This window comes from Herpailurus yagouaroundi, unplaced genomic scaffold, assembly GCF_014898765.1.
Source record: "Herpailurus yagouaroundi ecotype Mexico unplaced genomic scaffold, PumYag 77, whole genome shotgun sequence".
NCBI lineage: Eukaryota > Metazoa > Chordata > Mammalia > Carnivora > Felidae > Herpailurus > Herpailurus yagouaroundi.
In genome coordinates this window covers 97,168,226-97,184,794 of record NW_024412388.1, presented here as the reverse complement: position 1 = coordinate 97,184,794, position 16,569 = coordinate 97,168,226, and the positions used below count along the sequence as shown (strand labels likewise).

The following is a 16,569-nucleotide window of genomic DNA, read 5'->3' as shown; positions in this document are numbered from 1 at the left end:
TATTGGGTGAATGTGTATATGTATGAACAGATATGTATACAATGCTACTTTTTTAATATGTATTACATTCTTTGACAACCACATTGTTGATTAAAATCTCATAAACATTTCAACATCATCCATCAATAACTCAGATTTTAGTAGGGCCCATGGAAATAGTTGATTTTCATTTTTACTTCTTGTAATCAGTCTGTGGCCTTGGGGAAGGCTAATAGCACTGGCTGCGGGAAAAGAGAGAGTATAAGAAAAAGGGATATTTAACTCACCATCCTGAAGTTGTATTTCAAGGTTTTATTTCCAATGGGCTATCCTGAAGATAAGTACAAAGTATATATGTATTTTTTTTTCTTGACAAATGCAGATTCAAAAATAGGAAGAACAGTTATGTTACTACGTTTATTTGAGATATCCTGTATCTTAAACCTTTTCCTCTTTATCCTAAACTTTTTCCATTTCCATTTTTCAGACTTAAAAAACATAGTTGCCAACTATGGCATTATAACACATAAGTAGAAAGGAAGAAAGATGAGATAAAGATCAATCCAAGTATTGTTTGAATTCTAAACACTCTGTGGCCTTGGTTAAGTTTGGACTTAATTTTTTCATCCGTAAAATAGAGGGAGTTGGGTTATTTCTAACCTGTCCTCCAGTTTGAATTTTCTGTGATTTCATCTGACAAGCAAACTCTCCCCTTTGTCATTCTTGTCGTTTGTGGAATCCTCAATTTTTTCCAACTTATTTTTTAATCACCACAGATGCTTAGAATAAAATAGCTTTCTCTATATAGAATGTATGCCTTTTTTTTTTTTTTTACCCCAGGTAATCATGGCACTACTTGAAATTATAAAATATATCCAAATAAAAAAGAAAATACCACTCTATAATCTCACTGAGTTATAATCTTCTAATATTACTTTAGTTTTTTATGCGTATTTGTTTAAAAAATAAAATTGTGATCACTTTGTACTTATTTGAAACCTACATTTTGTTGTTGTTGCTTTAAGAGAGAGAGAGCATGCGCACATGTGTGAGCAGGGGAGGGGCAGAGAGAGGGGAAGAGAGAGTATTCCAAGCAGGTTTCATGCTGTTAGTGAAGAACCTGACACAGGGCTTGAACTTACAAACTGTTAAATCATGACCTGATCTGAGATCAAGAGTCGGATGCTTAACTAAGTCACCTGGGCGCCCCTCTCATGCTGTATTTGTAATCCACTATTAAATACTACAATTTAACTCATCTATTATTGTTAGACATCTAGGTTATTTATAATCTGTGTTATAAATAACACTGTAGTGAACAAATTTGTACAAGAATAAATGATTAGTTCTTAAGAATAAATTTCATAACTAGAGTTACTCCCACTAACAATTTTTGAGTGCTGGTTTCCAGACACCCTGGGGGTTATAAAACAGGTTTTATAGTTTTTATTTATATTTCTTTTCTGTATTTGTTTTTATTTTATTTTTTTTTAACTTTTTTTTTTTTTGGGGGGGGGGCCGGGAGAGACAGAGCATGAACGGGCGAGGGGTAGAGAGAGAGGGAGACACAGAATCGGAAACAGGCTCCAGGCTCTGAGCCGTCAGCCCAGAGCCCGACGTGGGGCTCGAACTCACGGACCGCGAGATCGTGTCCTGGCTGAAGTCGGACGCGTAACCGACTGCGCCACCCAGGCGCCCCAGTTTTATTTTTATTTTAGAGCTAGAGGGAGAGCGAGGGAGAGGGGTAGAGGGAGAGAATCCTAGGCAGACTCCACGCTCAATGCAGAGTCAGATGTGGGGCTTGATCCCACAACTCTGGTATGACCTGAGTCAAAATCAAGAGCCAGACGCTCAACTGACTCAGCCACTCAGCTGCCCCATGAAACAGGTTTTATAATTTAAAGAAATCCTTGCTAATATGCCATGTGAAAAAAACCTTGAGGTTCTAGACTTTGTAATTTAGAGGAGCCCTTGTCAATCAGATATATACATATCTGATTATTACTGAATATTTTTCTATTTGGTTTTGGTCATTTGTACTTCTTTTTTTGGTTAAGTGTCTACTCCATTACTTTGTTCATTTCTCCACTTGCTCACCACTTTCCTTTTTGAGACACCTCAAAATGCCTCATTATTTTTGATGGGATAAATTTTATAAGGTGCCCTGCAGATTCAGGGAGATTCAAAGTTGTTTTTGGAGATCATAATCATCATAATTATGGTCCCAGACCAAACTTCAACTAATGTCCCCCCCCTTTTTTTTTTTTAGTTTTCCTCTGGACTATCCATGAACCATTTTATGATTTTGTTTTGCATTTTATTTATTTTTTAATTTTAACATTTATTCATTTTTGAGAGAGAGAGAGAGAGCGAGAGAGAGAGCAAGCGAGCATGAGTGGGAGAGGGTCAGAGAGGGAGACACAGAATCCAAGGCAGTCTCCAGGCTCTGAGCTGTCAGCACAGAGCCTGATGTGGGGCTCGAACTCACAGACCATGAAATCATGACCTAAGCTGAAGTTGGGGGCTTAACCAACTGAGCCACCCAGGCGTCCCTGTTTTGTTTTGCAATGTAAATCACAAACTTACCAATAAATCATTTGAGGACTCTTTTCTGGAGCACCATTCCCAGCAACATTTTAAAAATGAAGTATCTTGAATTAAAATACTAAGAACTTCATTAATTTTGCGCATTGAAACATTAATAAATCTTAAACATTGGTAGGCCAATACTAGATAAATTGGCAGGACATTAGCACATTGTGGGTATTCAATTTTAAATGTACAACTTATTATAGTGTATGTATCAAAATTATGGCAGCAAAAGATTTACGTTCAGGTATGTACCTACAATTTGATTCAGCACATTGTGTGTGTGGACTAGCTAGGTAAATAAATAGGCAAACACCTTGAAGTGGCTACCTTCACCAGAACTTAAAAAAATAAAAATAAAAATAATAATAATAATAAATAAATAAGTCTTCTGTGGCCTAACAAATGTGGTGCTCTTTAGAGCCTTTAGGATATTAAGCTAGAAGCACTGGAAACCCACAGAACCCCCTTGCTGGGCTCTGACTTACTGGCTCAGCAGGTTATTGTTCATTGTTGATCATTCAAAAGAACAAGTTGTAACTCACTGGCCACGTACGGAATAACAAAGCACATCTTCACATAACTTACTGTCCCTTTACCTTTCTCTGAGCCTGTGTCTATTCTTTTTTGGAATATATCTTTTAATTTCTCTTGTGTTTTGGGTTGTTTCATGCGTATAACTATTTTTAGAATTTGTTTTTTAGAAAAGACAAAAGTTTGTGTTACTTTTTGATTCTGTAACAAACACTGTCCTTACTGACATTAAGGAAATCACTTCAAGGTCTTTTCTGGGACATCCTGTTTTTTCATTTAACTAACACTTTAATATTGAAATGTGTTGGTTGTGATGTTGAAATTAATCCAATGTACCAAAAGAGCAATAAATCTTAGAACCAGTTAAGTGAAAAACAGAGAGAAACTTGGGGTGCCTGGGTGGCTCAGTTGGTTAAATGTCTGACTTTGGCTCAGGTCATGATCTCATGGTTTGTGAGTTCAAGCCCCGCACAGGGCTAATTGCTTTCAGCACAGAGCCTGCTTCAGATCCTCTGTCCCCTCTCTCTCTGCACCTCCCCTGCTGGTTTTCTCTCTTTCTCTCTCAAAATAAACTTAAAAAAAAAAAAGAGGGACAGAATATTATATGCAGTATGACACCATAACATAAAAAATGTGTATTTATATACATAGAATATACACAGGAGGATACAAAGTACCAAAATGTTAGTATTAATATTGGTTTTCTACCAGGTGAGATGAATGGCTGGGTATCAGGGGTGCAGGGTTTCCTTTTCACTGTATACTTCTTGTACCTTAAAATTTTTATTCCATGTACAGGAATTAACAATTTAAAAATAGAATTTATTTTTTTTTGTTTTTTTTGTTTTTTTCAACGTTTATTTATTTTTGCGACAGAGAGAGACAGAGCATGAACGGGGGAGGGGCAGAGAGAGAGGGAGACACAGAATCGGAAACAGGCTCCGGGCTCTGAGCCATCAGCCCAGAGCTCGACGTGGGGCTCGAACTCACGGACCGCGAGATCGTGACCTGGCTGAAGTCGGACGCTTCACCGACTGCGCCACCCAGGCGCCCCAAAAATAGAATTTAATAAAAATTTTATTACACATAGTAGGCACTCAGTAAACACGGAGTGAAAGACTAAATGAATAAATGGATGAATTAAGTAAAATGAATCAGTGCCTTACACTTGCCCTTGCACTTAAAACTTGCACAAAAGCCTTGTGTAATCCATAATGTATAGCAGTGGCGTTATGTGCCAAAACCACAGCAAAGTCTTAAGGCTGTAAATGGTCAATATCTGTAAATCTTCAGAAATGGCAGAATTGTGATATCACCAAGAAAGGAGCTTTGGTTGGCAGAACAGCATTTTTGTAAGTGTGTTCTAGGCTAGTGCCTTAAAAATTCCTCAGTAAACAAAGCCAGATTATCCTCCACCGCCCAGGTCTGTGAACCACCACTCTGGCAGAAACACCTCTTGTGGTCTGGAAGAAAGTGTACTAACTCCATTATTAAAGAGTCAGGTCCCAAGCTTGTCTAATGGCAGTTTTATCAACCTTCATCTCACTGCTAAGCAGTGCAATTTCCCAATTGCATGAGACTGAATGGCTTTTTAAAACAGAAATCAAGACCGAATGGGGAGAAAAACTATTATCACTTTGTTAGATTTCTAAATGGAAACAACCCATTATATATTACAAAGAAGTTTCATAATGTAAATGGTCCCTGACTTGGGATGATTGGACTTAACAATTTTTTTTGCCTTACCCATGGTGTGAAAGTGATACATTCAGTAGAAACCGTACTTCCAAATTGTGATCTTTTTCCTGGCTAGTGATATGCATGCAGTATGATCCTCTCCCATGAAGCAGGGCAGGGGCAGTGAGCTGCAGCTCTGTCAGCCCTGTGATCGTGAGGGTAAACAACCCTGTGCTTACAGCCACTTTGTACCCACACATCCGTTCTGCTTCTCACTTTCAGTATTCAATAAATTACATGAGATATGCAACACTTTAGTATAAAATAGTCTTGTGTTAGATGATGTTGCCCAACTGTAGGCTAACATAAGTATTCTGAGTAGGTTTAAGGTAGGTTAGGCTAAGCTATGATGTTCAGTACGTTAGGTATATTAAAAAATGCATTTTCAACTTAGGATATTTTCAATTTACAATGGATTTATTAGGATATAACTCCATCATAATATCCAGGAAGATCTGTTATCTCCCTACATTTGCTGAGGAAGCTGGTCCTAGTATTTTTCTGAACAATAGTAAAAGGTAGGGCAGACAGACTTCAAATCAACATGTTTATTGTATCTCTCACTTCGGTGAAGGTGAGCAAGGATTTACACCAACTGCAAAATTACTTTAGGCTTTGTTTACTTCTTTATGTCCTAAGATAAGCAAAGCAGCAACCTGCTGTGTGTATTCAGGTCAAGCCTTAGGGACAAGCATGGATGGAAAAAGTGACAGTTTCCTGGAGTCAAAATAATAAAGGATGAGAGTGGAATTCTAGCTATTCTTGTCGGGGAGATGAAGGCTGAATTGTGGAATTCACTGTAACACAGATTCTGAAAGAGGTTTGCCAAAAAATTAAGGATGACTGGATAAAAGTGGTTTTACATTGAGCAATTCTGTGTGAAACGTTTACAACGGCGTCTAGCACAGACTTTTTATATAAATGTTAGTTGCCATTTACCATCATCATCATTACATTGAGATTCACCGTTTTAAAATACTCAAGTTTTTATTAGCCATATGTAGGTCTGTATAAGGCAATCTGCAGGATACCATGAGAAGAAACAGTCCTTGTTTGTAAGAAGTTTATAATGATACATCTTGAAGGCGAAAAGATAGAAAGTTAAATTGTTAAAGAAAAAAAATATTTAGTTTCTTTGAGGCAGTGTCTTTTGCTAGTTTAGCTGGAGTCCTGCATCAAAGGCTGAGAAAAGTTCATAGCTTGTTCTTTCCCAAACAAGTTAAAAACAGAGATCATTATTATTTAAAATAAAACAGAAATTATAGTAGTAATTTATTGCTTTTCAACAATTCTGGTGTCATAAATCTAACTGAACCAAACTCCACATATATCTTGAATACAAGAATCAAAATTCTCAGGAAAGTGAGGCACTTTCATATAGTGAGTCTACAGCACAGTCCTTTTTCTTTTTTTTCTGATAAGGGTAGAATACCAAGATGAAAAGACCAGGAAAAGATTGCCTAGAGACCTAGATACACGGGACTGTCCTTAGCTTTCATGTATGTATACCTCCATTTCTGAACACGTTCATTTTTGGATCATCTTCCAGTCTATGAAAAGAAAGGGAAGTGGGATAAAAGGAACTGTACTACACTACACTGGATAACCAAAAGGTGGCAGATGTTCTTCAGTCAAACATGTCTTGCTATCTCTCTGAAAAGGAGTAGGCAAAAATCTTTTTGAAAAGAAAGCTTGGGTTGGCTCAGTGGCTCAGTCAGTTAAACATCCCACTCTTTTTTTTTTTTAAGTTTATTTATTTTGAGGTGGGGGAGGGGCAGAGAGAGGAGGAGGGAGACAGAATCCCAAGCAGGGTCCACACTGTCAGCACAGAGCCCCAAGTGTCCAACTCCCGATTTCGGCTCAGGTCAAGATCTCACCTGATTTGTGAGATTGAGTCCCATGTCAGGCTCTGCAATGACAGCAAGGAGCCGCCTTGGGATTCTCTCTCTCCCTCACCCTTTGCCCCTCCCACGGGTATGCTCTCTCTCTCTCTCTCTCTCTCAAAATAAATAAATAAACTTTAGGGGGGGAAAAAAGCGCCTTAATTTCTAGTAGAGATTGTCCTGGAAAGGTTAACTTTCCAAACTGACAGGAAATCATACCAAACACTAACACATAATTTAAATTTCTCTTCAACATACAAGAGAAAAATCTATCCTTGATTTTTCTATTAGGCCTTTCATACCTAGCTTAAAATACACCCTGTTCTTCACTCACCCTAGCTTTCCCTCTTCAGGTGAAAATTAAGGAGAAATTTTATTTGCTTTGCTAACTCGAAGAAAAGTTTTCTACATGGAGAATGTTTAATTTAGATCACAACATGTTTATATGGCTATCTGATATTGTTAAGGTAATTTCTGAATTCTGAAGCTTTTGCATTCTTAATAGTGGATAACTCATTAGGGATTTAGAATACATGAATTTTACTCCCTTTTTATTTATTCTTTATTTTAAAGAGAGAGAGAGAGAGGAGAGAGAACATGAGCAGGGTAGGGGCAGAGGGAGACAGAGAATCCCAAGCAGGCTCTACATTCAGCATGGAGCCTGATGTGGGGCTTGCTCCCACGATCCTGGGATCAAGACCTGAGCCAAAATCAAGAGTCTGATGCTCAATTGACTAAGCCACCCAGGTTTCCCGGAATACCTGAATTTTTAAAATACAAAGACTGCATACAAGTTTGCCTGAGGTCTGTAATACTTCAGGGATCCACTAAGAGCCCTTCCTTCCCATCCATGGGTTGGTAAGACTTGTGAATATGTAATGTTAAAAAATAATTAAAAGAGATCTAGGTCTTCCCTGGGAGATACAGCAAGACATGGAATTTAATTGTCAAGCCAATGCTTTTCCCAAAATAATCATGTGCCCCCATAAAGGAAATAGGAAATGAAACATTTAATTTGGATTTGGAGGTGGCCTTCCTAAGCAATTTGCTCAAGTACAAACAATAATTACGTAGAAAGAACCTGATTATAAATATAATTATGAAACCTGATTAATTCACAATCAGTGGGGAAGCTAAACTGCATTACAAGGAGGTTTGAATTATATAATAGAATTACTAAAGTTACTCCCTTGTTGATCTATCTGCCTCTCCTTTATTTCCATGTTGTCCTGTACACAACTTACCAGGTAGGAGAAAGTGTCTTCTATGAAGAAACAGTGTACAAAAGATAGAAGGCTCAGGGTTGAGACTTTAAAACAACCCTGCGTTTTCTGCCTCCTATTATCCACCTCATCACTACCCTTCTATTCTTCTCTGACCTCAGGATTTTGAACAAAATAAAATGAAAATAGCCTAGTATTTAACACAGGCTAAGTAAAATAGACCTAGGTTTAAATCTCAGCTTAATAGGGGCGCCTAGGTGGCTCAGTTGGTTAAGTGTCCAACTCTTGTTTTCAGGCTCAGGTCGTGACTTCACTGATGGCAGAGCCTGCTTGGGAGTCTCTCTCTCTCTTTCTCTGGACCTTCCCCACTCTCTCTCTCTCTCTCAAAATAAATAAACGTTAAAAAAAAATCTCAGCTTTTCTTTAGTATATGTGCTACCAAAGTGAGCACAATCTCAGCTTTATAGTACTTGCCAGGTAAAAAAAACCTTAGTGATGTTATCTGTAAATTTGGGGAGATGGGATGGGATTTCCCTAGATTCTTGGCAGAAAAACCTGTTTAGGTTTAGGTGCGTGGCTGCAGTGATGAAGAGTTCTCCCCAATGACTCTTGGAGTCCATCTGTCTCTCATTCCACTGGATTCCATAAGTGAGCTATGTTGCCGACATAGTCTGAATCATGTACTCCCATGTTATGGTTGAAGCACGTCTGGGCTGTTTCATGCATGATGTGGTCACACCTGCATTGGTCAAAAGAATGACTAGTGAACCATAGGAGATATACAAGATGGGAGTTAGGGGGCTCCCAGATTAACTTCATCTTTTCATTGCAAACAGAAGCAAAACCCTATTACCAGCCTGTCTGGGCCTAATGGAATATGAGACAAAGGCCGTATGCAGTCTTCTACTTAGATGTCTACACCTGATGAGTCTTACCTGTTGCAATTTATGTCTTTGTGCCTCTTGTTAACTTCCTGCAGCATTTAACTTTTCTAGATTCTTGTTCCCACTGATGTGGCTATGGTGAGTATACAAACAATAAGGTGTGTGTGCATGGTGGGGACAAGAGACTGGTGAAAACAATGGCTGAAGCAGAAATGGTGTATTCTTTTGTTTTTTTTTTTTAATGTTTATTTATTTTTCAGAGAGAGAAAGCATGAGCAGGGGAGGGGCAAAGAGAGAGGGAGACACAGAATCCAAAGCAGGCTCCAGGCTCTGAGCTGTCAGCATAGAGCCCAACACAGGGCTTGGGCCCACGAACTGTGAGATCATGACCTGAGCCGAAAGTCAAGATGCTTAACTGACTGAGCCACCCAGGTGGCCCCAGAATGGTGTATTCTGAGCTTGATGAGAGTTACTATACTTCTGGCCCTGAGGTACTGAGCAGGCCAGCAGTCCTCGAAGTTGGTAGCATAGTACAAAGGGTATTCCTCTACTACAAGATTTTCCAGTTTCTTTCTTGCTACTAGATTAGAGGTGATAAATAGTCAGAGGTATATATACACACCTAGAAGACTTAAAGAGGGCTCTACCAAAACAGGATAAAATTAAAGCCCTCAGTGTGAGACTATGAGTTTGAAGACACTAGAGAGAATTGTCTATAAGCAGGTAGCTTGGCATCTGAGGCTGAAGGCTGTCCACCGTCAAGAGTATAGTGGGCCATTTCAGTCACTGTAGCCATGATCAAAATGGAACCATGGCCTGAGATGAGAGAAAATTGTGGAAGAAGTTGTCAGGAAATCCACTGGGTCTCTTAAACTTGAATCTTGACCTGTCAAAGGTGACAACAAAAGGAGAATCTCCACATAGGGAGGAGACTGCCAAATCTTGTTACTAAGACTCTTGTTCTGACTTAAACTTTTCCTTGGGGAAACTTTCATAAATTATCACTGACACCACGAGGAAGACTGGGGGTTGGGAGTATTCCCTTTTCTTTCGTTCTTTCTTTCTTTCTTTCTTTCTTTCTTTCTTTCTTTCTTTCTTTTTTTAAGACATAGAGTGTGAGCAGGGAGAGGGGCAGGGGGGACACAGAGAGAGAATCCCAAGCAGGCTCCATGCTGAGCCTCAATCCCACAACTCCTAGGATCATGACCCAAGCTGAAGTCAAGTGCTCAACCGAGTGAACCACCCAGGCACTCCTTACCTGCTTCTTAAATAGCTCAGCAGAGCTCAAGCTGGAACACACTAGCTGCTGTAATATGTGTTTGGCCTCCTCCCTACTGCCTGCCCATTCCTCATTTTCAACCCTCCACACAATTTCCTATCACTATTGTTTTCCCCTTCATACTGATTAAAAATAAAGTATTAGGAGTTTAAAAAACTCTATTTTCTTCTGCATTATTGAACAATGTATGATGTAAAAATGTCCAGTAAACTTGTACTGTGATTAGTATTATTTAGGGAAGGGCTTCATGAAGCACATTTGAAACATCTGAACTTTGAGGCCTAGATGGGTATGGTCACTTTCACCATGCTGCTCACCACTCCTTATACTGGGCTTGGTTACCTTTTCCTAGTCCTTGAAGGCTTTTCAATTTTCAATCGGTGATTTAGATTAAACTTGGCTAAAATTCAGGGATAAGGTAGAGTGATGCATCAATCAACAGACTTACAAAACATGAGTACTTACCTTCCCTTTTGGGTATCCACAGAAGCCTGTCAGCCTGGCTCCTACTAGGCAGCTCTGTGGCACAGGCCATTTCCCTTATGTAAGTGGGGAGGGCCCTCAACATTTTCTAACTCCTCTAAGTTCAAACCCTGAAAAGGTAAATCCACCAGTGCCACCTTCTATCTGTTCTATGTTCCAAGTTTTTCCTGTATGAGGACCTTCTTCTTCTTTGAATGACTGATAATAAGAATGTCTTATTTAAGGAAACTCTGCACCCTACCCAAAGGTAGATATACCTACCAAAGAGGTATAACTTCACTCTATGGCCGTAAAAATAATCCTACCAAAGCACAGCAGGCATAACATCTGAACTCATGGTTTGTGCAAAATGTAAGGTGGTGGGGGGAGGGAGGAGGCTTCACTCTATTAATACACAGCTCAGAAGTGAGGTTGGTAGCCCCTGGACCTCACTTGGGCACAGGTGTCATAGATATTGTGTGGCACGGGGCACTGTGGCAGATTCACAGTTCTCAGAGGTCACCACAGATTAAGCTCATGCTTTATTTAAGCCTCATCTCATTCACCAGTGCAGCAGCATCAAGGTCCAGTTAGAACACCCAGGTCTGGCTACCCAGGCAGGTGGATACATAAAGCTAATCATTATGATCTAAGAGGTCTCCTTCATTGCATGCACCCCTCTTCTAATTCACATCAAGCTTGAGGTGCAGCGGTTCAGAATTTCCAACTGCCTGCTGCTGCTGTTGGGTAAGAGCCATAAGATCCAAGTTCTCACAATGAAAGATCTTACAGCATGGAATATAGGCGCCAGGACACCCAGAACTTCCTGGAATACAGGTATTCTTAAAATTAAGCTTTAAAAAATATGTCCCAATGTCTCCACCCCCAACTTACTGCCTAGAGGCTCACAACTATCCCAAATTCAGATAATCAGGGAGTAGTTTCCTGCAGTGCACTTTCTGGTTTCAAAGGCAGATTTTGTGGCCAACAGCTTTTATAAGGATTGTTTAGCCCTGTGATGGGTAGAAGGAAACTAGAACAGGATCTTCCTAAATCAAGAGGTCTTCAAACTCTAGGGATTAGTTTCCTATGGTATTAATAGTTATTTATAACCATTTCTGCTCCTGTATTTTTGGTGAAAACTAAATGAATACTTCCTGATGATTCCAGAAAATATTATATGCCTTTAAGCAAGTTAACTTCTTGTATCTGTATCTGTCTGTAAAATGGGGATTATAACAGTACCTAGTTCATAGTATTTTTATGAACAGTAAATGAATTACTATATGAAGTGCTAAGATCAATGCCTGGCATATAGTAAGCACTCCCTAATTATAACACCAATTTATTATTATTATTATTATTATTATTATTATTATTATTATATTTCCAATCCCTACCCCATCTGCCTAGAATACTAAAGACAGGAAGAAAGGGAGGGAAGGAAGGAGAGAGAAAGGTAAAAGGAAGGAAGAAGCCCAGGGTTAGCCAGGATCAAGGAGGTAGACAGGTTTGGCAAATATGGAGGGCCATGCCTAGAAGGAATGCTTACTAGGAAAGATCCTAAACAATGATATAGATTAGAAAGAGCATAGACCAAAACTGTCTCTGTGCTGGCAGAGAGAAGCAGCAGGAGACAAGCTGTATCAAACCACGAATGGAGTAAGGGTATAGGAACTGGACTGCCACATACAAACAGAGCCTCAGGCAATTTGGTTGAAAGCAAATTTCAAATTTCATTTTCTATATTCTGTTTTGAGTTATCATAAATTATAAATGGGGAATTTTTCTTAATCAATTAAGTATTGTTGTGTTTATAATAAAAAACTCTTTCCTGCTTTGTTTGGTGCTAGTGAAATGTGAGTAACAGCATCTTCCTATTTCCTAACACAGACAAATGATGGAATAATTAAGGGGAATGTAAGTGTAGTATTTTAATTCCAGAAAAAATAAATTATAATTTTATTATTTTCCTTTTTAGATAAAGCAACTGGATAACTTACTCAGCTTAAATAGTAACTGTTACACATTTTCAAATTTTTTGCATTTCTCATCCCATTACAAATTTCTGGTTATAACTCTTACCTTAAAATCTTCAGAAGTTTTGCTCACTTAACAAGCTTGCCAACAGCAGATTACCCATGCATCATCCAGTCTATCAGCCTCTAAAACAGGAAGGTGAATCTGAAGAATTTCATGATAAAACCAAAAGCCACTAGAGAATATCATGCCTTCTCTGATTTTGATGTAATGATTCTGAAAGACCCCACCGTGAAATGCTTTTTATCTTAAAGATTACTTGGTACATGCCATTTATTATATGAGTGACCTTAGAAAAATCTTTTAGCTCTCTGGACCTTAATTTCCATTTCCGTAAAATGTGGTGGGTTGTGTCAGATGATCTTCAACCTCCTCTCGGCTCTAAATTTCTGATCCTGCAACTACTACAATTTTATTTCTTCGATGTCTCATGGATTAATCAGGAAGAAACTTGGCAGAAAAACATTTTACCTGTATTATTTCATCAGTTTTGCCAGCTCACCCACCCTGTTTCTACTTTTTCAGCTAAGAACCTTTTCCTTGCTTTTGATCTTTCCCTCTTATGCACTTTATGAACAAATTATAATGTTAATCATAAACACTTGTGGAGTGCTTTCCAAGTTTTACCAACCCCTTCTGCATATACTCTTACTTGATTATCACAATAGCTTGGGCTGATAGATATTATCTCCAATTTACCTGGCCCAGAAGAGTTCAATGGTTCAATGAATTAACTGTCCAGAGTAACACCAATAGTAAATTATGGGAACAAACCTTCTGATCCCAAAGTATGTACTCTTCACAACACTACAGTTTCTACTAGGGACAGATCCAGATTTTGTGGAGCATGCAGCATACACAATTTTGGTGGACATTTTCAAGAAAAGGAATACAAAATTACAATAGAACACTAATATAATCCTGTGAACACATTGTTAGGGCCCCTGTCAGGTCCTGGAAGGGGTCTATTCAAGTGAAGTGCCTTTAGGATTAATCTTTAGGGCTCGGTTTCACGGGTTTCCATGGTTATACAATTATTTAGTGCTTACTTTCTGCCAAACACTTAAGTAAATAGTATTTTTATTATAACAACCCTAGGAGGTAGGTACTATCCTTGTTTTACAAAGCAGACAATGAGGCTTAGAGAGTAAAATAATTTGCCTAAGGATCTAGAGCTTATAAGTGCCAAGTATCAAAATTGAAACTGTGGAGATCTGGCTTCTGGGTTGATAATATAAACCCATCCCACCCTATATAAGTCTTCTTTTCGGGTTTCCTAGAATCATCTTAATCTACTGCTTCCCACTCCATTCTATAGTTCGGGCCCTGATAAGCTCATGTCCGAACCAGTCCCATGCTGTCTCCTTAACTCAATTCTCCTACCGTCTACCATGAATGCTGCTACCACCCTAACAATCCTAAAGCACTACTGTTCTAAGTCCTAGACACCCCCATGGCCTAAAGTGCCTTCCTTCTCAGCATCTATCAAAGGTGAGAAGCAATTAATTACTGCTCATACACAGTACTTGGCCATAGATTCCATACCGTCTTCTAAGGTGTTGAACTATTACTGAAAACTTTTCGTTGTGTGAAACAGAAGCAGAGTGGGTAAGGGGAAAGCACAATCACCTCTCAGAACCGGACCCTTCAATCCCCACTCTTCAATCTCAGTTCTTCACTTGTAAAACAAAACCTTAGAGCCAATCTCACAGGGTTTTTGTGAGAATCAAGGGTGGGAGGAGGAAGGAAGGACTCGGTTGGGGGAAAGAGCAAATGGTCATCAAATGCTGGCTGATTTCTTCTGCCTGAATGGGAGATTGCCCGTAAAATTTTGTAAACTCTCTGAAGGCAGGGGCCTTCATACATTTTTGGTATTTCCTGAAGGCCAACTTCAGAGACACCTCATAATTATTCAATCTGATCACTTAAACAGAACCACTTCCCCTGTCAGGACTTGCTCAAGAAACTACAATGGCTCTTAGGACAAAATCTGGCTCTGGAGTCTGACTGTAGGTGTTGGCCACTTACTCTGTGACCTCTGGAAGGTTACTTAACCTCTCTTGAGCCTTAGGTCCCTTATTTGTAAAATGTTAATAATAGTTACCGACCTCATAAGATTATGAGGATAATTCAGGTGAACTGCTAAGTATATAATCGGTTCCTCAAAACTGCTAGCTCTGATTATGTCCTGTCCCGAACATTCGGTGTCCATAGAAATTTGGCTTTTGCATTCCCTTGTCTCCCCGTTTCTGGCATACACACCTTCCCCCTAGAGACGGCGGTCGCCACCCTCTGAGCCACTCTTCTTTCCCGGTTCCTGTGTTTAACCACCACCATCCACCAAATACCACAGGGCAGGCTCTGTATTAAGAAAGTTCCATAAATTCGTCAAAACCACCAAAAGCGCCTATGAGGTCGGATCTACTACTGTTAGCCATTTTAGAGAACAGGAAACAGGCCCTGAGGGTTTGGGTGACTTCTCCGAGTTCACCCAACTCTGCGGAGGCCACAGCCCGCGCTCGCACCGCCCGCCCCTCGGCCTCTTCCCGGGCCCGAGGTGCACCCGCATCCATTCACACCCCGCCCAGCCCCTCCTCTTCCAGCAGCTTCCCGGCTCCCCCGCGCGCCCGCCCGTGGCCCCCCACACCTGAGTCAGGACCCCGGGGGTACGCCCCATCCGTCCTTCGCGGCTTTTCCCTTTTCTCTGCCAGAGACTGAGGGGTAGGCCGGCGCCGGCGTCCAGCACGCGTGTAAGTCACCGCGAGCTCCTTGGACTGAGGACCTGAGGGGCGAGCTCCGCAGAGGAGCGCTGCGGCTCCGTCCGCGCCGCGTAGCGGGGGTGCAAATCGCGGGTCGTGCTGAGCCGCCGGTCACGTGGCGGGGAGGGGGCGCCGGCGCGCGCGGGCGGGCGGGCGCGCGCGCCTGCGAGCGTGTGGAGGCGCGAGTCGCGGTTCGGGCGTATGTATAGGGGGGAGGGGGCGGCGGCCGGGAGGGCCGACTCCGCCCCCTGTGCGCATGCTCCGGTCCCGGCGGGTTATAAGGCAGCCCCGCCAAGGGCCCGGCCCCACAAAGTGCTGGCGAGCTGCGACGTGACCAACCGGCCGCGTGGGTTCCCAAACGAGCGAACGAGGCAGCTGGTGAAGGACGCGACCTGGACCCTGGGCCCTGCGGAACTCCAGCCGCGTCACGCACACGCTCGGCGCCGCGAGCCGCGCATAACGGTTAGTTGAGTAACGGCCGGCGGCGGCGCTCGGCGCGGACCCCGCGGTGCCCCTGCTGCTCTCGCGGGTGGGAGGGAGCCTCGGGAGCCAGGGGGTGGGGGGCATGCAGACTTGAGTCTCGGGGGAGGGGGGCGGCCCGGCAGGGGCATCGTGGCCGCGGGCCGCCGCGTGGTCCCGGAGCGCGGCTTTGGTGAAGGAGACCTTGAGGCGGTGGGGACAGCGCCTCGCCCCGCTGAGCTGCGGCCCCCCGGTCAGGTGCCGGCTACCGGCCTGGCCGAGGAGTTGGGTCTTGGTGCCGGTGACCTTGGGAAAGTCGCTCTTCCCCAGCCTTCAGGAGTCTTCTCAAGAGATGCTTTTGATTTGGAAAAGGGACGACGTGGGGCTGATTCACGTGGTGCCTCCCGGCTCTCCTGGCCGCGTTCTGATCCGAGGGAAGGGACTCGGGGCGGGAGTTATTTTGGACTCGTGGCATGCCCGCCCCAACCTTCTGGGCCAGCCAATCCTTGCCCCACCTGGTGACTTGCGAGGGTGGTTTGGGGAGCCGCAGTCCCTGCAGCTAAGGCGTGACTGCAGGGTTCGCGTGGACTTTGCGGAGGGAACAGTGCAGCTGGCCGGCCCCGGGACTGGTGCTGACGGAGGCTCTTTGTCATTCAACCTGTGGCTGCGGAACGTCAGCTGTAGCGCCCTCGCGCTCCTGGGCTTGAAGGTGGCCCTGTTGAGAGCAGTCTGAAGGATAGC

The 16,569-nt window shown here is 42.0% G+C and overlaps 1 protein-coding gene and 2 long non-coding RNA genes across 3 annotated transcripts in view; 1 reads left to right on the top strand and 2 right to left on the bottom strand.

Annotated features, from left to right (window-relative positions):
* Positions 1-6,604, bottom strand: part of LOC121027707 (uncharacterized) — a 37,076-nt gene extending 30,472 nt beyond the window's left edge. Inside the window, exon 1 of the long non-coding RNA XR_005788877.1 lies at positions 5,806-6,604. This is a non-coding gene — a long non-coding RNA (uncharacterized LOC121027707). The remainder of the gene's footprint in view (positions 1-5,805) is intronic.
* Positions 6,605-8,262: 1,658 nt separating this feature from the next.
* Positions 8,263-15,519, bottom strand: LOC121027706 (uncharacterized). Its single transcript, XR_005788876.1, has 4 exons — positions 15,258-15,519; positions 14,873-14,971; positions 12,656-12,735; positions 8,263-8,684 (listed from the first exon to the last, which is right to left on the bottom strand). It is a non-coding gene; the product is annotated as an uncharacterized LOC121027706 (long non-coding RNA).
* Positions 15,520-15,606: 87 nt separating this feature from the next.
* Positions 15,607-16,569, top strand: part of LOC121027704 (monocarboxylate transporter 1) — a 44,849-nt gene continuing 43,886 nt past the window's right edge. Inside the window, exon 1 of the mRNA XM_040471336.1 lies at positions 15,607-15,831. The gene's annotated coding sequence lies outside the window, so the exon portion shown is untranslated. The remainder of the gene's footprint in view (positions 15,832-16,569) is intronic.